Source organism: Polyodon spathula, chromosome 4, assembly GCF_017654505.1.
Source record: "Polyodon spathula isolate WHYD16114869_AA chromosome 4, ASM1765450v1, whole genome shotgun sequence".
Taxonomy (NCBI): domain Eukaryota; kingdom Metazoa; phylum Chordata; class Actinopteri; order Acipenseriformes; family Polyodontidae; genus Polyodon; species Polyodon spathula.
The window spans coordinates 35,334,506-35,352,226 of record NC_054537.1 but is presented as its reverse complement, the minus strand read 5'-3'; the positions used below and the strand labels follow the sequence as shown (position 1 = coordinate 35,352,226).

Genomic DNA, 17,721 nt, shown 5'->3' with positions numbered 1-17,721 from the left:
GTCCTGCTGGAAGGTGAACCTCCATCCCAGTCACAAATCTCTTGAAGACTGAAACAGGTTTCCCTCAAGAATTTCCCTGTATTCAGCGCCATCCATCATTCCTTCAATTCTGACCAGTTTCCCAGTCCCTGCCAATGAAAAACATCCCCACAGCATGATGCTGCCACCACCATGCTTCACTGTGGGGATGGTGTTCTTGGGGTGATGAGAGGTGTTGGGTTTGCGCCAGACATAGCGTTTTCCTTGATGGCCAAAAAGCTCAATTTTAGTCTCATCTGACCAGAGTACCTTCTTCCATATGTTTGGGGAGTCTCCCACATGCCTTTTGTCGAACACCAAACGTGTTTGCTTATTTTTTTCTTTAAACAATGGCTTTTTAATGGCCACTCTTCCGTAAAGCCCAGCTCTGTGGAGTGTACAGCTTAAAGTGGTCTTATGGACAGATACTCCAATCTCCGCTGTGGAGCTTTGCAGCTCCTTCAGGGTTATCTTTGGTCTCTTTGTTGCCTCTCTGATTAATGCCCTCCTTGCCTGGTCCGTGAGTTTTGGTGGGCAGCCCTCTCTTGCCAGGTTTGTTGTGGTGCCATGTTCTTTCCATTTTTTAATAATGACTTTAATGGTGCTCTGTGGGATGTTCAAAGTATTGGATATTTTTTTATAACCCAACCCTGATCTGTACTTCTCCACAACTTTGTCCCTGACCTGTTTGGAGAGTTCCTTGGTCTTCATGGTGCCGCTTGCTTGGTGGTGCCCCTTGTTTAGTGGTGTTGCAGACTCTGGGGCCTTTCAGAACAGGTGTATATATACTGAGATCATGTGACAGATCATGTGACACTTAGAGTGCACACAGGTGGGCTTTATTTAACTAATTATGTAACTTCTGAAGGTAATTGGTTGCACCAGATCTTATTTAGAGGCTTAATAGCAAAGGGGGTGAATACATATGCACGCACCACTTTTCCGTTATTTATTTTTTAGAATTTTTTTAAACAAGTTATTTTTTTCATTTCACTTCACCAATTTGGACTATTTTGTGTATGTCCATTACATGAAATACAAATAAAAATCCATTTTAATTCCAGGTTGTAAGGCAACAAAATAGGAAAAATTCCAAGGGGGGTCAATACTTTCGCAACCCACTGTAGGTAATTTTCCATTTTGGATCTTATTATAGTTTCCATAAGTTTGCATATAATAGAAGTCAGGCTTACTTGTCTGTAGTTACTTAGTTCAGTTTTGTTTCCCTTTTTGTGGATCAGTGTTACATTTGCAATTTTCCAGTCTGTCGGTACCACCCCTGTGTCAAGAGATTGCTGCATGATCTTGGTTAGCGGTTTGTAAATAACTTCTTTCATTTCTTTGAGTACTATTGGGAGGACCTCATCCGGCCCAGGGGATTTGTTTATTTTAAGAGCTCCTAGTCCCTTTAACACTTCTGCCTCGGTTATGCTAAAGTTATTTAAAACTGGATAGGAACTGGATGACATGTGGAGCATGTTGTCAGTATCTTCCTTTGTAAAAACTTGTGAAAAGTAATAATTTAATATATTTGCTATTTTTTTTTCTTCGTCTACGATTTTGCCATTTGTATCTCTCAAACATTTAATCTCCTCTTTGAATGTTCTCTTGCTGTTGTAATATTGGAAAAACATTTTGGAATTGGTTTTAGCCCCCTTAGCAATGTTCATTTCTATTTCTCTCTTGGCCTCTCTAACTTCCTTTTTGACTTGCGTTTGCAGTTCCGTGTACTCTTTCTGTGTACTTTCTTTTTGTTCCCTTTTTAATGCTCTGTAAAGTGCCTTTTTTCGCTGAATATTTTTTTTAATTGATCTATTAAACCATTTGGCAATTTAGTTTTACATTTAGATTTGTCTACTTTAGGGATGTAATTGTTTTGCGCCTCTAGTACTACATTTTTGAAGAACAACGATCCTTTTTCTGTGGATGTTTTCTCTATTTTACTCCAATCTACTTCTGTTAGTCTCTGTTTCATACCTTCATAGTTTGCTTTTCTAAAATTGTAAACTTCAGCTTTAGTCATTACTTTTGGGGTTTTAAAAAACACTTCAAATGAGACCATGTTGTGGTCTGAGTTTGCTAGTGGTTGTCTGACCTCTGTTTTAGTTATTCTGTCTTCGTTATTTGAAAAGACTAAATCAAGGCATGCCTCCCCTCTAGTTGGTGCCTTGACAAATTGTTAGGAAGCAGTCATTTGTCATTTCCACCATCTGTCATGCTACCCATCGTGTTTTCTCATTTTATAGGGGGAAGTTGAAATCCCCCATTAGTATGGCTTCTCCTTTGCTACATGCATTTCTAATGTCATTGTATAACAGATTATTTTGCTCACCGTCTGAATCTGGCCGTCTATAGCATGCTCCTATTATTATGCCCTTTGAATTTTTGTCCGTTATTCTGACCCATATTGATTCGGTTTTATTTTCTTTGTCCAGGTTTAACACCTGGGCTTCAAGACTGTTTCTTATGTATAGCGCTACCCCTCCTCCTCTTCTGTCCTGCCTGTCTTTCCTATACAGTGTATACCCACAAATATTATATTCGTCCCCATCACTCTCAGATAACCACGTTTCTGTAACACCTATCACATCATAGTTACCTGTTAGTGCAGTAGCTTCAAGTTCTAGAATTTTGTTTCTGATACTTCTAGCATTTAGATAAATACATTTAATGGTTGTCTTACCTGAGTTGTTGTCCTTGTTTTGATGCGGTCTCCATTCTGTTTTTTTGTTGATTTCTCCCCCCTTTCTAGTTTAAATGCTTCTGAAGTAGCAAAATAGGTAACCCTAGAATGTAACCAATCTTTTATTTTATATCTATATTGTATGTCATCCATTAACAATTGTTTCTTCTAATTGTTTTCTGACATTAGTGTAGAAGCAGGCACTAATATTTTTGTTGTTTTAGCTGAATTACATTAATGTAAACAATCGATGTTTTTTCGGATGAAAAAACTAAATAAAAGGATGTGCTCCTAATTCTTTTTTTACTTGTTTCTGCTGAAATACTTCGAGGGTCAAGTGGTACTTCAGCGTTGCTGTGTGTTTATAGGGTGACCATGGATGCTGGCAGTGTGTTGATTGGGTGACAAACGAGAGAGAATCACTTGGTTTTTAGTCGAGCGACAGTCGAGGGATGGAGTGTAAACCGGCCTCAATAGCACTAAAATTGATATATATATATATATATATATATATATATATATATATATATATATATATATATATATATATATATATATATGACGGAAAAACCCGGCCAGTATATACTCCATCCGTACCCATGAGCTATGGGGGCAGAAAAGCCCATTTTCTAATGAAAAAAAAATCACATATATTAATGTTTTAAGTGCATGATACATATTTAAATACTATATAGTACACATACATTTAGTCCCTTCAGCTCTGTAGACTTGTGTAACCTTTTTCAGTACTGGAAACATTGAAATAATAATAATAATAATAATAATAATAATAATAATAATAATAATAATAATAATAATAATAATAATAATAATATATCCATTTGAATACAGTTGTGTTAAATGTGTTTTGTGCTGTGGGATTCTTTGCAACATCTATTGGCCATATTCTGCTGCTGTTACTGTAATGTTGTACTTGTATTGATTCAGGGCGATGCAAGGGTTACAATAATGGAGGTTTTATTTATTTGCTCAATTGGAACACAGTGTAGTTTACACAAAACAAAAGTATAGGCAAGGAGAATATCCTATTGCTCCACTTACCGCTTTTCCTGTGTATCCCTTTTTATTCACCGGTCTCTCCATGGCAAACACAGTAGTCCAAAACAAAACTTAATTTGTGCAGTCCTCCAAATTGAAACTCTGCCAAGGAGGAAGCAATAGCACGTTTACTTCCACAAATTAGCGTCAAAATGAAATAAAAATTAATGTGTTTTGTTTTACCCATGTACGAAGTTACATGCTCAAGTACAAAAGTAAGAGTTTCTCATACTGATTCACACATGTAAGCATTTTTGGGGTACGTATTTAAAACCTGACGTGTACCCGGGTTTTCCTATAAATAGTTTTAATATTGACCCTGTTAACCTGCTGCTGGTGATGCATTGATCTTAACAAAGATCAGCAATGCTTGATTGTTCAGGTCAGGTCAAGCTAACGGGGTACAAAGACAGAAATGTAAGCCAACACTGTAATTCCTCTCTGAAGAAACGTTTAAATTTAGTCAAAAGATAGTAAAGCACTCGAACCCTGATTCGAGGGCATTGAGTCTGATAGATGATCACAGCGGGAAGGTTTTATTGCGATTAGAAACCATTAAACAAGGCCATCTTATTGTCATTTTGAACATTTTAAATCTGTAATTTACAGATTTATTTACATTGTTGATGTTCCGCTTTCCTTCTGTTTCACTTTGACTGGATTATGTCGGTATGTCAGAAGGGCCTCCATGAACTAGACTAGACAGTCTGTGACCACATCCCTGCTGGGTGTGAGAGAGAGAGAGAGAGAGAGATCCCAGGGGGAGATTTGACAGACTGCACGACTGCAATGTGGGACTCAAGCTTCAAGTTTATTAACAAAGACAGAGGATGCCATGTGGGAGAATGATCTCAGTCAGCTAAGTTACAAAGTTACTTGGATGTAGCACAGGGCTGTCATTGACCTGTCATAAATCCAGATGGGAAAGGGGTTGCATTAAAAAAAAAAAAGAAATGCTGATTCAGTAATAAAGATTTACTACAACAATCCAGGGGTGGATGACCTTGGGCACTCTTGCCTCCAACATTCTGTATATAAGATTGCTGATTTGGCTATTACCTGTACTTGTAGGGTAGGTTCTGTATGGCTTTTTTTTACTAAAATCAGCTCTGCTTGCATCCATCCTATATAAATAACACAAATGAAAACCCTGTAATATGTTAGGCCTGTCAATTTATTGCACAGGCTCTGTTGGTTTCTATCAGTTTTGCTCAAGGGCAAAGACTTTTAAAAGTAAGTTGTGGGAAAAATGGTCAATTTCAATCAAACTTTACTGAGGTCCCGAATCTATAGTGTCCACTAGAAGTTGGTTCAAAGCGCCTTAATACAGAAAAAAGACACAGGACATGAAACAGTGCAGTATTATTTGATTGAATCTGTATATCTCTAATTTGCTTACTAGACTGTCCAATTTGCAATAAAAGGGTAGCAGGAGCCTTTGTAAAGTGTTTAAGAAAGGGTCTGCTGCTTCCCACAGCTGCCAGTTAGTGTGTGTGTGTGTGCTTGTGAATAATTTCTCAGGTCATTGAATGAGCCTGGTGCCTGAGTCAAAGAATAGAGGCCAGATAGGATCTCGAGAGTGTCAGAAAGGATTGCAGTCCCCAGGAAAAGGCTGGGCCTGGGGGAATAGCGTAAAGCAATATAAGGATTAAGGGACTAGGCAGTAGCTGCTGGGAGTTTTCCACAGGAGTTTTTATGAAACAACTTGGCAGTCCTGATAGGAGGAAGAAAAAAATGGGATTTATTTTCTGATGGACAGCCATATCAGAACAGCTGATACTTTTATTAATGCTGTGGAAAAGGTATTAGGTGGAGACCTTTTACTTTAACCTTAGAGATATGGGCAGCTGCTTTTTTATTCCATGCTGCTTTTGTATGCCCATTAATCCATCTTTTTTAATTACACTTCTCTTTCACACTAGTGAACAGGCTGATAGTATTCATGAATGAAAATCCACTGGGAATTTGAATAAACTGGTAGTTAATCCATCTGTCTTTTTATATATTCCCAGCACTGGATTTTAACCTCAATCAGCATTCATTTATGTATTTATTTGTTTATCTATATATAATATACAGTATGGTGTTTTTTTTTTTTTTTTTAATCCAGGTTGCATTTTTTCAATATCAGTGAAAGTATCAGTTTACGAGGAGCAACTTGAGTTGTACCATTCATGTACTTTGCCAGCCACCACCACAGAGATGGTACAATCATCTTTAGAAGGCTAGGAGCAGGTTTATTGGGTTTGTTTAAAAGTCATTTCTTTGAGTCATGGAGTTGTATAGAAAACCAACAACAGCTGTCACAGCCCTAATAATAAGAACTTGAGTTCACCGTTTACAGTTTGGAAGTTAAACTATAAATACTGCTACTCTAGTAAATAGCAGTACTGTCCTGTTTTTTTTTTTGTTTTTAATTACTATGCTGATGCTTTTGCTCTAGTGATTTTAATATCGTACTGTGTTTCATGCAGGCCCCTTGAAATAAACGTAATACTAGTGTTTTTTTTTTTTATTAAGAGTTGAATGAAACCTTGTATGCAGGATCTTTTTTTCTTCCTTTCTATTTTGCTCTTGAAATTATGGATGGGACTTGGATTCAGGGATGACCTATTTTCAAATAGCTATGGTATCCATATTTAACTCTCTTTGGCAGTCAACTTTCCTACTGATCTCGTACTGGTTTTCTGTTGACCTTTTTGTTTCCCAGACTTTAATTTCACTTAGACTCAGATCAAATGAGTGTAAGGCTCATGAGCGCTCCTTCAGTAACACGGTAACTCAACTTACTGTGGAAGGAAAATGCTGTTATGTAAATCAAATTTCCTTTTTCAAAGAATTTCGACTTTACACCTTAAAATGAGCTGAAAAAATCCTAGCATGAAATAAGTTAGTTCATTTGTTCAGTTGATTTAACAAACTCCCATCAGCACTTCTGTAAATGGGTTCTCCTTCGGAATATGTCTGCGACTACAGGCTCCATCCAACAAAACAGCTGCTGTTCTCATCCGGGACCAGAAGGGAAATGGAAATGTCTCTTACCAGGCATATATGCTGATTTATTTTTTTAACCAACCAGGAATTCAAGTGTACTCCCTGGATAGGCAACCAAATCTGGCCTCAGGATTAAATTGAATAATGTTCTGCTGAGACCCAGTTTGCAAAATGGTGCAAAAATATACACTACATTGCTGTATGAAATATTGATGAATTAAATTGTAAACTGTTTTTTTACTGAATGTTTTTCTATAAATATTTTAATGGGGATTAAAAAAAAAATAGTGTTGAGTAGCTGTATATGGATTATTGACTCCTGCAGCAAATAGGCTTTTTTTCTGGCAGGCTTACTCCATCAGTATTTGAAGTAAAACACAAATACTACATCATAATATTGATTTAAAATACTAAAGCTTTGTAGAATACTGCTGTCTGAGACCGAAAAACTGATGAAATATAATTCAGACGATAATAGCATTTCTCTGCTGTTTCTGCCATGGCACTATTGATGTTCTGTTATATTCAGAAGGAGGACTGGTTTATTATTATAATCTTACATCACATACAGTATAAAGTCTGTTACCTACTGACAGTGCAGAATATTTGACAGTTTACTCTCAACAAATCTAAATACAATCATTCAGTAATTCAGCTTTAGAATTTTCAAGCTATCACAATAAGTGTTTTCAGAGTGAGAAAGTGATAGTTTCACTTTTGTGGGCAATGGAATTGAGATTCTGTTCCAAGTAAAATCCTTTTTTATTTCCTAATAATTGTAGCAAATAATTCTAGCTACTCTTAAAGCCAATATTTACACACCAGTGAAGTTCTTGCAGTATCTGACTGGCATTGTGTTTTTGGCATCATGAATTAGCCTGTCTTAATATATCTTTCAGTCTTGCTTTATTTGGCAACTATATCAGTAAATCTAATATAGTTTCCAGTGACAGCATAAAAACACAGATATATTGGCACCAAGCAACAGATTTTTTGAAAAAATAAATGTAGGAAACTCATCACCCTGTTTTAAACAGGCAAGCTCAGAATAAGAATTGGAAGACTTGGGTCATTCTCTTTTCTCCTTTGGAAACTTTAGTATACAATTCCAGAAGGATGGTGGCCTCCCACCAGTGTGTGACGTTCTCTGCTCAGTATTGTTTTTGCTGCACTCAGCAGAACTCGGATAAAGTTAATCTGTGTGGGCACTTGGGGGGGGGGGGGGGAAACTGATTTGTCTGTAGAGCCAGGTCCTAATTGTTTTCAGATTCACAAATCAGGGAGAACAGAAAGCGGCACTGAACTCTCTCATTAAGTACTCTCTTTCCCTGTTGGCTCAGCTGAGCTTGGTGAAGGAATTTCTTTGACCTACACTACCGGTCAGAAGTTTTAGAACACCTCCATTTTTCCAGTTTTTATTGAAATTTACGTAGTTTAATGCCTCAATGTACTCTGAAATTAAAGCATAGAACAAATTACCAATTGGAGATAAAAAAGAAATCATGGAATCGTTTTGTTTAACAAAATTTAATCTAAATTTTTGATTCATCAAAGTAGCCACCTTTTGCAGATATAACAGCCGAACACACTCGTGGCATGCTTTCTACAATGGAAATCAAATATTGTTCGGAAAGTTCTTCCCAGCACTGTTGCAGAAGTTCCCACAAATGTGTTGCACTTGTAGATTGCTTTGCTTTCACCTTTCTGTCCAGTTCTTCACGAACTAGCTCGATGGGGTTTAAGTTTGGAGACTGTGCTGTCCATTCCATGATTTGAAGCCTACCGTCTTGTTCTTTTCTTCTAAGGTAGTTCTGACATAGCCTGGAGGTATGTTTTGGGTGATTATCTTGCTGTAGGATGAACCCCTGACCAACTAAACGTATACCAGAGGGTATTGCATGGCGCTGCAAAATGCTGTGGTAGCCGTTTTGGTTCAGGGAGCCACTCACTCTGTGCAAGTCGCCGACTCTGGATCCAGCAAAAGAGTCCCAGACCATCACGCTTCCTCTCGAAGTCTTCTCTTCACAGTTGAAACTGAGACTTGCTTACTTCGACCAGTGTTAAGCTGTGCTTGAAGCTGTTGTCCTGTGAGCCGCCTATCACGCAAGCTGTAGACTCTCGGAAACTTGTCTTCTGATTCTATTGTGGCTTTAGGTCTGCCATACCTTTTCCTGTCAGAGTTTCCTCCAGTTTCCAAGTGCCTTTTGATGGTGTAGGAAACTGTACTCACTGACACCGTGGCTTTCTTTGCAATTTCTCTAAAGACCTACACTTTTAATGGTTATAATGGTCTGTCTGTCTTCCTTTGTTAATAGACTGTTTCTCACTATTTGATAGCAATATACTACTTCCTGCAGTACAATACTGTCCAGATAATGCTTAAGAGGGTATAGTAACACAGTCTGTTCCACCACTGCTTTCATACAGACAGAGGGTTTGTAAGTAATCAACAAAAGTTGGGACACCTGTAGGAATTGTTAGCATCAACTTTCAAGGCTTAATTTACTTCCATTGCTGCAGAACAGCTGTAAGTTGTTAACCCATGACTTGTTCCCTGAAAAAAGGCCTTTTTGTTTAACTCTGAAATGTATATTATCTTTCAGTTTTTGGTAACCTAAACTTTTTTTTAGCCTCTGGCAGTTTACCGATTACGTTTGTACCATTTCAGGTTATTCACTGGACTTGAACTGCTTAAATTTCAATAAAAACTGGAAAAATGCGGGTGTTCTAAAACTTTTGACCGGTAGTGTAGTTAGTATCCTCTCTCTCTCTCTCTCTCTCTCTCTCTCTCTGTCTCTGTCTCTCTTTCACGACAGGCTGGAGGCAAATGAGAAGGACATGGTTCAGCCCAGCGCTGGTGCAGCACCATGAAGCAGCTGAATGTGTAGCATTCCTTCTAGTTTTCTGTAGCAAAGTGCCACACCTTGTTCACTTGACAACTAGCTTTTTTTTTTTTTTTTTTAGCGGCCCATAATTTTGAAGATAATCCAGACAATTTTTTTAATGAGATTTAAGTTCAGGTAAACTGTCCGGATGTGAGTGGTGCAGAAATTATGTATTGTCCAAACAGAGGGTTATTTACCAAGGGAATGTCTCGTTTATTTTCTACTTGCAAAAGCAAAAGGTGATCCCTGCGACCAACAATTGTTTTGGTTACGTGGGAATTGCAGTCCCAAAACCAAAGAGTAAAAATAAATAAAACACTGTCCAGCAGCACCTCCAGTACAGGGACGTGGTGTGGTAATGTAAAGGGGTAGGTGCTCCAGTGCAGGGACGGGGTGTGGTTTTGTGCAGGGGTACGTGCTCCAGTGCAGGGACGCAACACAGCTGATCACAACAGACTTGTTCAGCAGTCTTACAGCTATGCCCTTTCCCCAAGATGGCCAACTTCCAGTTCCATCCTACCATCGAGTCGGCCCATCCCTGTGAAGATGTACATACTTGGCGCCCTTCCTGATCAAAACCAAACCAGTGACATTTCTTTTAGGGAAAAAGCTGGTTTGGAGGAGCTTAAACTGATCCTCTATGTATTTCCTCTACAACAGTACTGTAAGAAACAATTAAAAAAAAAAAAAAATCTGATGTTGCAGCAAATCAAAACAAAGGCCAGCTGTTTAAATGTGTCTGTAGTACTATGTCCTTGTTGAGTATGATCAAATACCCAGTGATGTATATTTTTTTCATTTGTAAATAAAATTTTGTAAATCGAATTTCTTGTCAATAATATAGTTGTTTTTATTACCATGTAGTTCAAATAGGGTGGTAGCAGGCCCTACACTGAGACTATCCAATCAAATAAGTACTAGAGTATCACCTTTTCTCTCTTATTACCTTTTCTCTCTGCACCAGAACTGAACTTGGTGTGCTAGCTCGGCAACCGCATTCCAGTCCCCACCTTCTTCATTAATCCCAAGAGGCGGTCAGAAAGTTGCTGAACTGTGACAGGTTATGACAATAGAGCTCATCGTTAACAGAGTTTCCTGTGATGATTTGACTCATTACACAGCAGTGGATTTATTTATAAAAAAAGGAAAGGGGCCTTGTTTTCACATATAATTAGTGCCGCTGATGAGTACTAGCTACTTCGTGAAATGTACCAAGGCATAAAATGTAAGCTGATTCAAAAACAGTTGTAGGTACCAGCCGATGTAATTTTTGAGCCTGGAATTTGAAAGTGCTTCAATTATTCAGAATTATTTTAAAAAATGATTCACACAAGATTTTATGTGGCAGTTTTGAGGAATTAAATGTTACAGAGATCTTGGAAGGAATTCAAGTGGTGCAATAGGTGGGAGGAAAAGAAAGGGATACATTTCATGCACTGTGTGATTTTTCGTCTTCCCTCCAGTTAGCAGGCGGCATACTAAAACACCCAGTTAGTGTAAAAAGCCTGAACTATCTCAGTAACCTCAGACATTAATTCTTCATTTTGACTTTCTAATAGCAGGTTGACTTGAACAAAAATAAACAAGCCACACTTGGTAGACATACAAGATATAAAAAGACAATACGTTTATCAGGCAAGATGTGTCAGCATTTATCACTTTTTATCAGACCTTCCTGTAGTAATACATACCTGTCAACTTTAGAAAATACAAAATCGGGGGGCGCAATCCATTTTGCCTTTTCACTGTTTTCTTTGTAGAGGCGGCGGTGGCAGCCCGGGGGGTATAGGGGCATGCCACAGGGCTTCCCTGGGTCCTAAACCCTGCTAGGTACAGACGGGGATTGCAGTAACCACACACTGGCACTGGCACTGGCCATGACTTTTGCAGACATTAAATGTTTGCTGGCATAAGGGGGTTTAACAGTAGAGTTTTGAGCAAAATACGGGAGAACAGATGTCCCGGGCGATGTCTGGGAGAAGGGACCAAAATAAGGGAGGCTCCCGGTGAATATGAGAGAATTGACAAGCCTCATCCTGGATATGCAGAGAACATTTACAGTTTGAAAGTAGTTTTCCTGATCTGTTCATATCACTCTCTCAGTGACATTTATTAAGCATCCCTGTTTCAGAGTAAAACAGGTAGCAAAAGGACATCAGTACTTGGTAGTGACATCTCCAGCCAAGTCCCACCCCATTGTTCACTGTATTTTTTACATACCCCTTTATAGACGAGCATGCTGATAAATCCTCTCCTGATCACTCGTTTTATCCTTTTAAACTCCTCCATAATGCGATCACCAAGTCATTATTTTATTACTATAACATCTCAAAAAGCTCTGCAAGTGTCTGTGATATTCTTTGTGCGCTGGATGCAGAAGCAGATATCTCCTTTGTTATGTGTCCATGTTATCTCTGTGGTGCAGGGGCTATGTGTATTGCTCAGATACACCCCATTTCAGTTTCATTTGGCTCCTATCAGTCTCACTGGGCCATTGAAAGGTTTTCTCTGCTTTTTCCGGAGGAAAAACAACTAGAGACCTGTGCTTTACGTCTTTTTGATGATGTCGGAAAGGGTCCGACATCAGACTGGAAAGGGAAAATTATAATGTAGGACCTGGTCCAACATAGGACCACAGAGGGTTAATAGATACAGACAATAAATCTACCCACTACCAAACCTACCCCAGTCTTGACTGCAACCACACTCCAGTCTTGACTGCTCATGAATATGCATGACAGTGTCAATTTCTTTATTTTGTCTTTATCTTTAATTATGTCTTTGTATTTTGCTTTATATTTTACCGTTTGCGTTTTTTTTTCTGTGTGTTTTAAATCTGGTAACTGCGTGGTTGTGTTTTTTTTTCTAAATCTTTTGCTAAATTGCATTACCTTTTACGTTGTGTGTAGTTCTGTGCATGGGTAACTTTTTGATTTCGTTTTGCAGTTGGGCTGTTAACGGAGAATTTAAAAGTATGTACTGTATTACAATCCACTTGTCGTCTCTTTTGGCAAGTGCGATTTTTCATTATCATATCGTTCTGAATTAAAATACTTCTGTTGAAAATATTGTACTATATGAACAAAACCAATACAGTACATCTAAATGGATGCCTACTTATTTTAAAACAGTCTTTTCAGATATGTATTTTTGATATTGTATCATTTTCATCAGTTATGCGTCACACGCATCTAACCGTCACTGAAGTCAATGTTTTATACGGTCAGATATGCGAGCGTTGACTGTAAAGCTGCAGACAGTTGCGACACTTACAATTTCATCAATTTGTTAAGAACTTTTGAAAGCATGTTTTAAACAGTCGCAATTCTACCCCTAAATTGGGTCACTGTGCAGAAGTGTCTGCGTATTTAAAGAGGACAGTGAGTTGCAAATGCGTTTTGTAGTGACCATGTTGTCATTTAAAACTAAACGGAAAGTACACTAATGTACCATCCAACTAGTGCAAATCTTTAGACATTATAACTGTATTCATATTTCACTTAAATTGACAAAAACATATTAGGCTAATGTCATTAAATCATTTAAGCACAAATACCAGAATAACATATTTTGACTAAACTGTAAACACTGTATCTAGAGTATAAAGTGTACATTGTGTATATTCTTCTGTGTGTCTAACAAAATACGCACAATTAATTTTTGCAGTGTAACAGAAGTAGTAGCTTTGTTCGGCCCTCTGAGTCCAAAGTGTTTCTGAACTTATCACTGCAAAGCTGCTCTGCTTATAAAGAATATACAAGTCATTGTGGTATTTTCCACTCATGCAGCTGTTGTTTTAAATTAGTTTTTAGCACACACTGAAGACTAATGAAAGGGAAATGCTATTTTTTTTTATAGAGAGTGATAGGACCTTGACTAGAGATTTCAAATATTTACATAAATCTAATATGTACTCCCTGGTGGACGTAAATGAGCGATTGCTACAAACTTCAACTCAAGGGGGTTTAGTAATAAAATGAGTGAGTTGAAGCTTAATAACAGTTGAACTGTTTCTTTTTTTCTGAAATGAACCATATTAAAAGTATTTTCAAATGAGCTTGTGGTACAGTTTGCATTAAGTTGTATTTTTTCTTTGTGAAGGGGTGAGGGGCAATGTTGGAGCAGGATCTGGAAGCGGAGGAGCGGAGGGGGGTACAGTTTATCTGCCGGTGGTTGAGGAGCGGAGGGGGCCAGGGGGGGTGTAGGGAGAAATAAGTCTGAAGATTAGAAAGGAGCAGAAAGGTTGAGGCAGCGATAAGCAAGTTCAGAAGTTTTGAATTGGATGCGAGCGGCGACAGGGAGCCAATGGAGGGAGTGTAGCCATGGAGAAACAAGGAAGGGAAAAGACAAGGAGCAGAGTTTTGGATGAGCTGGAGCGGATGGATAGTAGATGCAGGGAGGCTGGCCAGGAGGGAGTTACAGTGCCAGGGCCTGAACTAGGAGCTGCGTGGTGTAGTTGGTGAGGAAGGGTGAATTTTGCATATGTTGTTGAGGAAAAAGCAACAGGAGAGTGCAGAGTAGAGATGTGCTGAGAGTAAGAGAGGGAGGGGTCAAGGGTGAACCAAGATTCTTGGTGGATGAAGAAGGTGAGAGGGTAGTGGTTTCAAGAGAAATAGAGATTACAGTGGGTAGGAAGAAGGGGAAGAAAAGGAGGTCTGATTTGGAGAGGTTGAGTGCGAGTGCATCGGGGAGGAGATGTTGGAGTCAGAAGGGGGAAAGGAGAGGAAGATCTGGGCATCATCAACATAGAAATGATATGAGAAGCAATTGGAGGAGATGAGGTAACCCAGGGAGCAGGTGTAGAGAGAAAACAGGACGGGTCCCAGGACTAAGCCTTGGGGGACACCTGTCAGAAGAGACCAAGAGGCAGAGGGTGAGCCAAGCCAGGACGCCCCGTACGTGCGATCACAGAGGTAGGAGGAGAACCAGGCAAGAGCAGTGCTGGAGAGTCCCAGATCAGTGAGGAAGGACAGAAGAATAGAGTGGTCGACTGTGTCAAAGGCAGCAGAGAGATTGAGGAGAATTAGGACAGAGGAGAGGGAGGCAGCACCAGTAGAGAGTTAGTGATGGAGAGAAGAGCAGTTTCAGTGGAGTGTGCCAGACAAAAACCAGATTGGAGTGGATTTGAGCAGAGACTGTGTTGACAGGAAAGCAGAGAGCTGGCGATCTACCACTTGCTCGAGGGTTTTAGAGATGAAAGGGAGAAGGGAGACAAGATGGTAGTTCTGGAGGAATGAGGGATCAAGGGAGTTTTTGGGGGTGATGCAGGTCTGTTTGAAGGCAGGAAACAGCCAGAGAGCAGAGAGGTGTTCAGAAGAGAGGAAATGAAAGGGAGTAGAGCAGGGGCAGCAGCCTGGAAAAGGTGAGTGAGGAGATGGTCCAGAGCACATGTGGTGGTTTTATGGCTCTGGAGTAGGGAGCAAAGATCAGTCTGAGAGGGGCAAGCAGAGGACAGGGGGTGGTTGGGGAAGGAGGCAAGGTATTGAAGAGTTTACGGATGTCTGTGATTTTGGAGGAGGCAAAGTCATCAGCCGATAGAGGAAGGGGGGAGGGGCTAAGGAGGGAAGAAAAGGTAAGAAAATTTTACAGGAATTGTTAGTAGAAGACAATAATAGAATGGAAGTAGGAGTGTTTGGCAGAGGTGAGTGTAGAGGAGAAGGAAAAGAGGAGCAAGCGATAGAGACACAAGGCAGCTGGGAGACTTGGTATTCTTCCATTTCTTTTTAGCGGAGCATACTTCGGTACGAGCTGAGTGGAGCATGGAGGAGAGCCAGGGCTGGGGCTGGGAGTTGCCGGCAGGTTGAGAGGTGAGGGGGCAAAGAGAGTTGACACAAGAGGTGAGGGAGGAGAAGAGGGTGGAGATAGCTGAGTCTACAGATAGTTGGGAGAAGGAGAACCTGTTTATCAGCATAGTAGTGAATTTTAGCTGAAAGATAGTAGTCGTGAAACATTGCATTTTTTTTCTTGGTGTTGACACCATGTTGAGTTTTATAAGAGACATTGAAGTCACATGATAAATAAACTTAACACTATTATACACTTAAATGTCTATTTTCGACACTAAAGTAATATTCTAATTACATTTTACCAGTTTCAAAACGCTGGAGATGATAATATTTTTGAAATGGTCGTTTTTTTAAAAGGGAAAATGTAACAAAACCTTCAAAGTATGAGTATTGTGATTTTTATTTGTGTTTACTAGAGCAGTGGTTCTCAATCTTAGTCCTGGGGGAACACTGCCCTGCTGGTTTTTGTTCCAACCAAGTGCTCATTTACATAATTGAATGCTTAATTGACCCAATAATTTGCTTAATCTGAGCTTTTTAATTATTTTAAACAGGTGGAGATTTCACTTTAGGTATAAAATTGTATAATGAACTTAAATTCTTAAACTTTTTATAAGCTACACTATTTAAAAAGTCAAATAAAGCTAATTATTAATTCAATTAAGGGTTCAATTATGTAATTGAGAGCTTGGTTGGAACAAAAACCAGCAGGGCAGTGTTCCCCCAGGAACAGGATTGAGAATCACTGTACTAGAGTATTTATACTTCTAAATAATGCAGAAAGACTGTGCTTCACTGATTAGTATTCAATTATACGACATGTTCAAAACTGTAAAGTGAGCAGCACCGAACTCCCCTCTCCATAGTGGTAGAATCGCCAGACAGCTGCTTCGCCCGCCCTGTACAGTAGATGAGACAATTGGAGAGGTATTACACTCCTGTCTGTTCCCAGACAAAGCAATTGATTCAAAGCTTCATCAAAAGCAAGCTGGATTCCATAAAGGCAAAGGATGCATTGACCAAATTTTTGTTGTAAGAAACATCATAAAGCAATGCCTAGAATGGAATGCGCCGACTTTAGAAAAACATTCGATAGTATTCATCATAACAACCTATGGAGAATACTAGGTGCCTATGGAATCCCATCAAAGATAGTGATGTTAATTAGCCAATTTTACAAACACTTTGAATGTAGTGTTATTCTAGATAATGAGATCAGAATGGTTCCTAGTCGATACCGGAGCCCATCAAGGCTGTCTTTTGTCTACCATTCTATTCCTCATTGTACTTGATTGGGTTATGAAAAATGTAACAGCTGATAAACCGAGAGATATAAAACTGACTCATGTCATTTTTGGAAGACCTGGACTTCGCAGATGATATAGCACTATTGTCATCAAACCATAGCCATATGCAACAGATACCTCAGAAGCTGTGTAACTATGCAAAGTAAGTTGGACTTAATAGAAATACTGACAAAACAGAAATGATGTCTGTCAATGTAGCGGCAGCTCCTATAAGCACATGTTGAGAAAATATCAAAGAAACAGCAGATTACCTACCTTGGCAGCCTTGTCAGCAATGACAGTGGTACCAAGAAAGACATAAAGTCAAGGCTTAACAAAGCACGGCTAGCATTTCAAAAACTATGGCCTATATGGAAGTCAGAGATGTACAATCTGAAGTTTAAAGATCAAACTCTACAACAGCAATGTGAAATCTGTGCTACTGTACAGTTTTGAATGTTGGAGAGTAACCAAAGAAGACAGACAAACTGGAACTGGATGCTTTCCACAACAAATGTCTACCAAACATACGTCAAATTTTCGGGCTGAATAAGATATCAAACAAGGATTTGTATATTTAGACTAAATGAAGTGACACTAATCAAAATTGGAATGCGATGGACCCCCCCCCCCGGGGAAAACGCAAGCGAGGAAGACCAAAAAACAGCTGGAGGAAGACTTTTGAGGCAGATCTGAAAGACATGCATACAAGGTGGGGAGAGGCGGAGAAGATGGCCAAAGATAGATCATTGTGGAGGTCAAAGGTTGTAGCTTTATGTTCCAGAGGGAATGGAGAAGATTAAGTGTATGCAAGTCTCCAAGTTGAGCAGTGAGATTCAGAACACAGTGGGTATAAAAGTGGTTAAAATACTTTCATAAACCTTACCGGTCATGCAGTTCCTCTGACCTACATAGATCTCAAATGTCCAGTATAGAAATAAACATGATATCCCAAACACGTATATTTCCATTTTAAGACGTGACATCTGGTACTACACTGGTTAAAAGAA

The 17,721-nt window shown here is 39.1% G+C and overlaps 1 protein-coding gene across 9 annotated transcripts in view; it reads left to right on the top strand.

Annotated features, from left to right (window-relative positions):
* Nucleotides 1–17,721, top strand: part of LOC121314473 (microtubule cross-linking factor 1-like) — a 78,487-nt gene that overhangs the window by 13,581 nt on the left and 47,185 nt on the right. The gene's annotated exons all lie outside the window — the stretch shown is intronic.